This window comes from Gossypium arboreum, chromosome 4 (assembly GCF_025698485.1).
Source record: "Gossypium arboreum isolate Shixiya-1 chromosome 4, ASM2569848v2, whole genome shotgun sequence".
Lineage (NCBI taxonomy): Eukaryota > Viridiplantae > Streptophyta > Magnoliopsida > Malvales > Malvaceae > Gossypium > Gossypium arboreum.
In genome coordinates, this window is record NC_069073.1 from 54,291,326 (window position 1) to 54,298,909 (window position 7,584).

Below are 7,584 nucleotides of genomic sequence, written 5' to 3' on the forward strand. Positions count from 1 at the left end.
TCGATTATTGCATGGCCTACGGGTGTGTGTCTCAACCATGTGAGTCACACGGCTTGGCCACATAGCCGTGTGACCCTTATAGTTCAAATTTTCTAACTTTTTTCTCATTGTTTCAAATGTTTCTGATTTAGTCTTGAATCATTTTTAAAGTGTTTCTAAGGCCTTGAGGGCTTGATTAAGGGACGAAATGCATGTATATGAATGGATTATGCTATGTTTATTATAATGTTTGCAAATGTGTGTTTTAAGTCATGTTTATTTGGTAATGCTCTGTAACCCTATTCTTGCGACGAATACGAGTTAAGGGTGTTACAATCCAGGTGGTGCACCCGCAACATTCTGTTGAATAGCATTGCTATCATTTCCCACCCCTGGATTACTCCAACTGAAGTTCGGATGTTGCTTCCACCCTGAATTATATGCGTTGGAATATTGGTTGTTGTTGCTATGATTAAAATTTCCCATATAATAGATCGAGGCTAGATTTGATAGGCATCATAAAAAACATGATCTTTTCTGCAGTAAATACATGCTAACTTTGTTGTTTCTATTTCCTACACTACAGCTGGTCTTTTTAACGTTCTAATAAAATTCATTAAAGATGATACTTGAGTTGTTAGGGAAGTAATCGCATTAAGTTCCATTGCTCTATAAACCCTTCCATTAGTCTCTACTCTAGTAGTGGGGTATTGATAATCATTGTTTGCTATCCTCTCCAGTATTTATTATGCTTCATTATATGATTTATCGAGCAAAGTCCCATTGGTAAATGCATCAACCATTATCTTTATATGCACATTCAATCCATTGTAAAACATTTCCATTTGTGTCCAATGTTGGAAACTATGCATCAGACATTTTCTAATTAACTCCTTGAATTGCTCTCATGCTTCATATAATGTTTCATCATCATATTGCAGAAAGGACATAATATCGTTCCTTAGTTTGGCATTCATGTTTGGAGGATTATATCTCAGCAGAAACCTCTGACAAAGTTCATTCCAAGATACCATAGTACTTGACGGCAATACATTTAACCATGCTCTGGCACAATCTCACAATGGACAAAGGAATAACTTTAATTTCTGGGCATTTTCAGGAATACCTTGCCGCCTGAATGAATCACAGACTTCCAAGAAGAGTCTTAAGTGCAACCTTAGGATCCTCCATAGGTAATCCACTAAACTGCCCTACTGTTTGTAACATTTGAAACATCACCGGCTTTAACTCGAAATGCTGACCCTAAATATGTGGCCTGACAATTCCTGGATTCAACTCATCTAAGATCGGCACTACATGTTCTCCGATGGGTCTGTCTTTGTCATCTATTATTCAGGGAATATCAACATCCCTTCCTTTCTGATGTAATAACTCTTCTCTAACCTGATCTTTTCTAATTCTTTCCATTTCTCTCAATTCTTTTCTCATTCTTCTCAAGGTTTTCTCAATTTCTGGATAAAAAAAAAAAACTCTTCAACTGCTGAAATATCTCTATTCAAGCACGAACCAAAAATCTTGAAAAAAAAAACTAATTAAGCTAAACTAATAAAATTAAAGATATAATAACACATCAAATATTTCACCAAAATTGTTGATCCCTAGCAACGGCACCAAAAAGTTATCGCTTATGAATGTGTAATACGAATGTGCAAGTATACACATCGAATCAAGTAATAAAGTGATGAGTGAGTATTGTCTCCACAGGGGTCGAAATTGACTAATTAAACTGTGCAAGAGAAACAGGTGATCAATTGATAAATAAATGTAATGAATGGATTAATAAAATCAATTATGAATAAAAATATGCTAGGGCAATTAAAATGTTGAGGAATTTCTCAAAGAATAAGTGGGAAAGAGTTTGTACTGTTGAATGATAAAGGTTGGAATTACTCAGGCGTATTTCTATAACATAATAATGACCAGTGTACTGCTCAGGAAATCACTACTGCAGTTTGCTTCTTTCAAAAGCCAGACTTTGAGCTATCATTCTGAGTTTTTGAATGTCTACAGAACTCGAGAATGATATCCCGATTTTTCTCCATTTTCCTGTCCAGTCTGCAACTTCTACGTCTAGAGTGTTGCAAATATGCTTTCAAATACATCAATCGATTATAATCCAATCTAATCAATACTGTTAGAATTAAATCATATCTAATAACATTCCATACAGCCATTTATGTCTACATATTGCATGCATACATTAAAAATAATCACAAATCGAATGAAACAATATCCTACTAAAAATCAAACCATGGGCATTAAAGATAATAAAAATTTGCCCAAATAATTCCAACCTAATGAGAATTAGGTCATGGGTTAAACATTCTAAGCCATAACAAAACCATTCAACATCATTGTTTAAAATCACGAATCACAAAGTTCAAATTAGAAAATAAAGGCAGAATTGTAAGAAGCTTTCGCTACTCTAGCTCTCACTCTAAGAATGAGATTTGATGCAAAGCCTAGGGTAGATTCCTCTTCCTCTTCCTTACATCAATAATTCTTTTGCTCTGTAAGCTGCTACCCTTTTCTCTCTTTCTTTGAGATTTTTTTCTTCACGAGAATTTGTTGTAGAGAGATAAAAACTATTTTCTAATTCTTCTCTCTCACTAATTTTTTCTTTTTTCTTTTCTCTTTCCTTTTTATAGGGTAAGTCCCTCCCTCTTAGTACACACCTTTTGCTTTCTTTTTTTCTGTTAAAATAAGAGTGAGGAAGTAACTTGTCCTGGAGGTCATCCTCAAACCGCACACAACACTCATATTCAGTTACGACTATCTCGCATTCATACTGACTCAACCGCAGAAACTCTGCCTCGAGTACTAGCGAGGCTGGTGCCTCTCTAGCCGACATGTGGCCCGATGCTGAAGACCCAGCTCTAGCACTTCCTCGGCCTCTACTGTGGCCTCGTGTACCCCTTCCGCGAGTTCCTCTTGTGCTCATATCGATAGCGAATTGTCTATTTTAAAGTCTTATGAATCAGTTGATAATTTCAATAATTATTAACAATATGTTATGAATATTAGCAATTAGAGTTTGTTTTCCCATAACAAAATCTTCTACAGTTGTCAGTCTTCTATAATCTCAGTCTACTCTAACTACAGAGTTTTAGTGTAATTCTACTACCTATGGTAGTCTTCAGTAATACATTTCAGTTCATAACAATAATTAGTGTAAAAAAAACTTACCGATTTGGTGCCGGAGACTCAGTGTGCCACATTACCAACCACAACATTTAACATTCAAATCCACAAAAACCCATTCCACAGTCGAGTTTTGTAACCTGGCTCTGATACCACTAAATGTAACACCCCAAACCCTGCCTAGACGCTATGGCCGAATTTGGTGTGTTACATCAAAGTGTCGTTCAAAAATCGAGTTGTCGGTAGAAGTTTATTTCTAAAAGCAAAACCTTTTGTATGGGGTTAGCAAATAATCTCGTCACATACGTTTGCTCAAAATATTTTCCTTTGGGATATTAATTCAACTTAAATCACGGAAGCTCTTTTGAAAACTTTGTTGTTTAAAGCTCGTGTTCTTTAGAAAATTGTGAATAGTTTGAAAACTCAAGTTTTCCTAGACTAGCAGTTTAATATAAGAAATCAAAAGCCCATTAAAAGTTAAAAACCCCAAAATGGCCTTATTACATAACTAAAACCCAAATATGAAAGCTTAAATAAATTGAGTTATTAACAACCAATATGCAGACATGTCGCCACCACTGAGTCCCTTGCGGCTTCAAATCGTCTAAGGCTAGGGATTACCTACACAGTTAAAATAAGGGTGAGTTTACAAAAACTTAGTGTGTAATCCCCTACCGGTCAATAGTAATAGTGCATACCTGAGCCCTATTCATTAACAGTACAGTCTGGGCTTAAGCCTAAGCCCTATGCAGTAACAGTGTGGGTCTATGCCCAAAACAATATAATCACAATACAGGTATGCAACCCAACCCAATCCATCCTGCTCACCACCCATACCAACCAACTCACCATGTGGGGATTAAATCGACCCACCAAGCCAACTCACTAATATCGCAGCGTAGCTGCTAATAGTAACACAACAAAGCTGCTAATAGTAACGCAGCAAAGCTGCTAATAGCAGTAAACGTGGCATAGCCACTAATATCAGAATACGTGGCGAAGCCACCAGAACAGTACTTCTTCCAAATCAAAATCCCAACCCCAATGCAGTATGTCATGTCATAATATTTCTTGTATACAAGGTTTCATACTCAGATACAGTCATGCATATATCATACACTCATCAATTAACCTACCTCTAAGGTATAACAGTCATTTTCACCCATTAGGGGTAGAATAGTAATTTTTACCCCTCAGGGGTATTTTGGTCATTTTACCCTCTAGGGTCTCGGTACAGATAATCGACCTCTCGGAAGGTCCACAGTCGCCTCAAGCGACTTAAGTAACCTAAACAGACCTAACGGTGTAAATGGGCCTAAGACCCATTATTCTGCCAAAGTGGGCCACACGAGCTTAGCTCAAATGTAGCCACGACTATGTGACCTACATAGCCTAGCCCAAAATTTATCACTTACTGTGGATTTAATCTATGTGGGGCCCACGAGCCCATTGGGCCCTCTCGGCCTATTTTGACCCAACGAAGCCCTTAACGGCCTATGCCATGCACATGACATGACAAGCCCAACTACTTCCCACCTATCAGTTAGATTTACACAAGTAGACCCATGGGCTTATTGGGCCTATTTGGCCCATCGAGGCCCAATACACTAGAACGCTCGTGGCGGTCTCTACAGTCTATCGCCCATGGTTTGTGGGTTCAGTTTACCTCACGAGCGGTCGCACACTCGTGAGGCCTCAAATGCCGAAGTTTTAGCTTTTTGGCTTTTGCCGATATCCAACAAAGAAGGGCATGAATACACACCTGTTTATGAGAACGTGCCGAGGTCCACGATCACCAACTTTGGCACATCCTACATTAAGTCTTAATCACTTATCCCCTCACCAACTTCAACCACAGTGTTCCAGTCCAATTCCACCTCCTACATAGCTCAAACAACAAAATAAATACTCCATTGCACATCCCAAGACTTGAACCTCAGACCTCACAGTTACACAACACGCCACCTTGCCACTCCACCACAGGTTCTTTCTGTGTCACAAAATATCCTTAATCATGATTCCCTTGCCCAGTGCTCTTCCCAAAATACTGTTTGATTTTGCTTTCCTTACCTTATCTTTCTTCAGTTACCCCTTCTTCTTATTGTTCACTAATAGATTCCCTTCATCAAATGATTAGAAATAGCCTTTACACAATTTTTTTTCTTTAATTTTACTTAATCCATACTTTGAACTCACTACATGCTTGGTGCATTCCAGTTTCTATGCTATTGTCTTACGAACATGTAGGATATAGCATTACATTTCATACGAAGCTCGCCACAAAGGAAGTTCATTAGCATATCTCATCAAAGGTGTAACATGATATGCCGTAAGGGATTTTCCTTCTGATTTCATTACAACTATCGTTCCTTCATAGCTCACCATGAATACCATTTCCTTCTCTTAGGGTCCACCACAGAGGCATTGCCTTTAAATGGTTGCCATAAAGGCCATTCTTTAGAGAGCACCAAAAAGGCTTCCTTATCATAAAGAGCCATAAAGGCTTCATTTTCATAGTTTTTCATAAATGTTTCATTTTCATAGATTGCCACAAAGGCTTCATTTTCATAAATTGTTTCTAGTGTGTTCACAATAAGGATTCGTCTAGACTCACATTTTGTGTGGTTTGCCCCTCATCGTCCTGGGTCACGCAAAGAACCCCTTTGAATAATCACCTTACCATATGATGCCATAGCCCAGCTATGGTCTTACATGATATGGTGCCGTGGCCATAGACTCTCTTTTAGAGATTCATATCGAGGATCATGTTTTTAGTCCCAACGAATCCCTTTTGACTCCACCGCGATAAACAAACACAAACTCACTTGACAGACTCTTCATACATTGAAATCATTCAAGACTCAACACTTGATTCATGCAAACAGCCAAGCTATTTTACACCTCATCGTATATTTCCAAACATACCCATACAACCATACTTTAACTTTAGGATTCCTATCACTTAAACTTGTCAGATTTCAGACAAACTACACATGCAAAGTCCATCAAACATTCATGCAATAACATAATCATCATACCATACATTTCTAGTTTTGATTTCATAGATCAATCACTTTCATAAAAGCTGTTACATAGACAATATGCAAATAAGAGTCAGCTTAGAGACTTACCTGACAATCACAAATAACAACTTGAACCTTAGATCCAACATCTAATTAGGGATTGCAGCAACCACTACTTTATAAAATATAAAATAACCATTAAAACTCATTTCAAATAAACTTTTCATCATCTCTAACCAAGATAACCCACCTATAAAGCCTTACTTCTTCATCTTACAGTTCATACATTCTTAAAGGTCTAATCTTTAATAACATGCAAAGTCATAAAACTTACCTTGACATGGAGAATCATCCATATAATTCAAGATTTCATCTTCAACTAAAAGAAATACATTTTTGCTTCTTAAGCCCCAAATAACTATATTCTAGAAGAAGGAAGAAGAGAACTCTCTATCAGAACTTGACAAGTGTCAAATTTTACTGTATTTCCTTATCCAAAAGTCCACAACTTTCGAGAAAACTACTTGAGTAACTTTTTATTTTTTAACGATTCTAGTTCACATTCAGTTGGTTCTTAACAAGCTTACCTTGCAGTATAACTTTCACAGTACCATAATTAAAGCACAATATTCTTCTGATGTGAACTCGTACTCTCAATACCCTTCCACTTGTTCACTACCTTATTCCAGTTGGCATAGCCATCTGACATAGCATTTTAACCAACTAAAACACATAATTGTATCTGCCCACTCTATATGCCCAAAATGTACCTGGGCGAATACCACTCCGCCGGTCATAATACGTTAAGACTATTCGCCAAACCTTGTGCCTACTAGAATTAAGGCATTACATAGTCCTTATACAAGTTTAGTATTTCACCGCCACGTTGCCTTTTTATTCGATTTAGTCCAAGGGTCATCTTTTGTATGATTTCTGTATTTTGTTAAGGACAAGTAAACACTTAAGTGTGGGGGAGTTTGATCTGCTGTAATTTGATATGTCAAATTAAGCTCCTTAGTATGCTTAAAGAGCTTGTTTCCAAGCAATTTATATGTTTTTCTTATGTTTTTACTTAGTTTTAGTTCTTTGCACAAATAAGTTATTAGTGGGCATTTTTATGTTATTTTGAGACCCAAGATGACAAATTGGCATCCATGGCATCTAATGAGGTTGGTTTATGATACAGAGAGGCCACAGTGGTCTAAAATAAAGTGAGAACATCATCGAGAAGGGGGTATTGCAATATTGAAGCATGAAAGTTGCAAAACCCCTAATAGTGTTGAAATAAGGAAGCTCGAGCCACCAATAGTGGTATTGCGATACCAACCGTAGGGTATCATGATCTTCAAGACTCCCAAAGACCCACCATTTTAATACTTCTATTGATATCGCGGTACTTGGCTCTAGGAATCGCGATATC

The 7,584-nt window shown here is 37.3% G+C and overlaps 1 non-coding gene across 1 annotated transcript; it reads left to right on the forward strand.

Moving 5' to 3' along the window:
* Positions 1-840: 840 nt before the first annotated feature.
* Positions 841-947, forward strand: LOC128291970 (small nucleolar RNA R71). The gene has a single exon (XR_008281953.1). It is a non-coding gene; the product is annotated as a small nucleolar RNA R71 (small nucleolar RNA).
* The last annotated feature ends 6,637 nt before the right edge of the window (positions 948-7,584 follow it).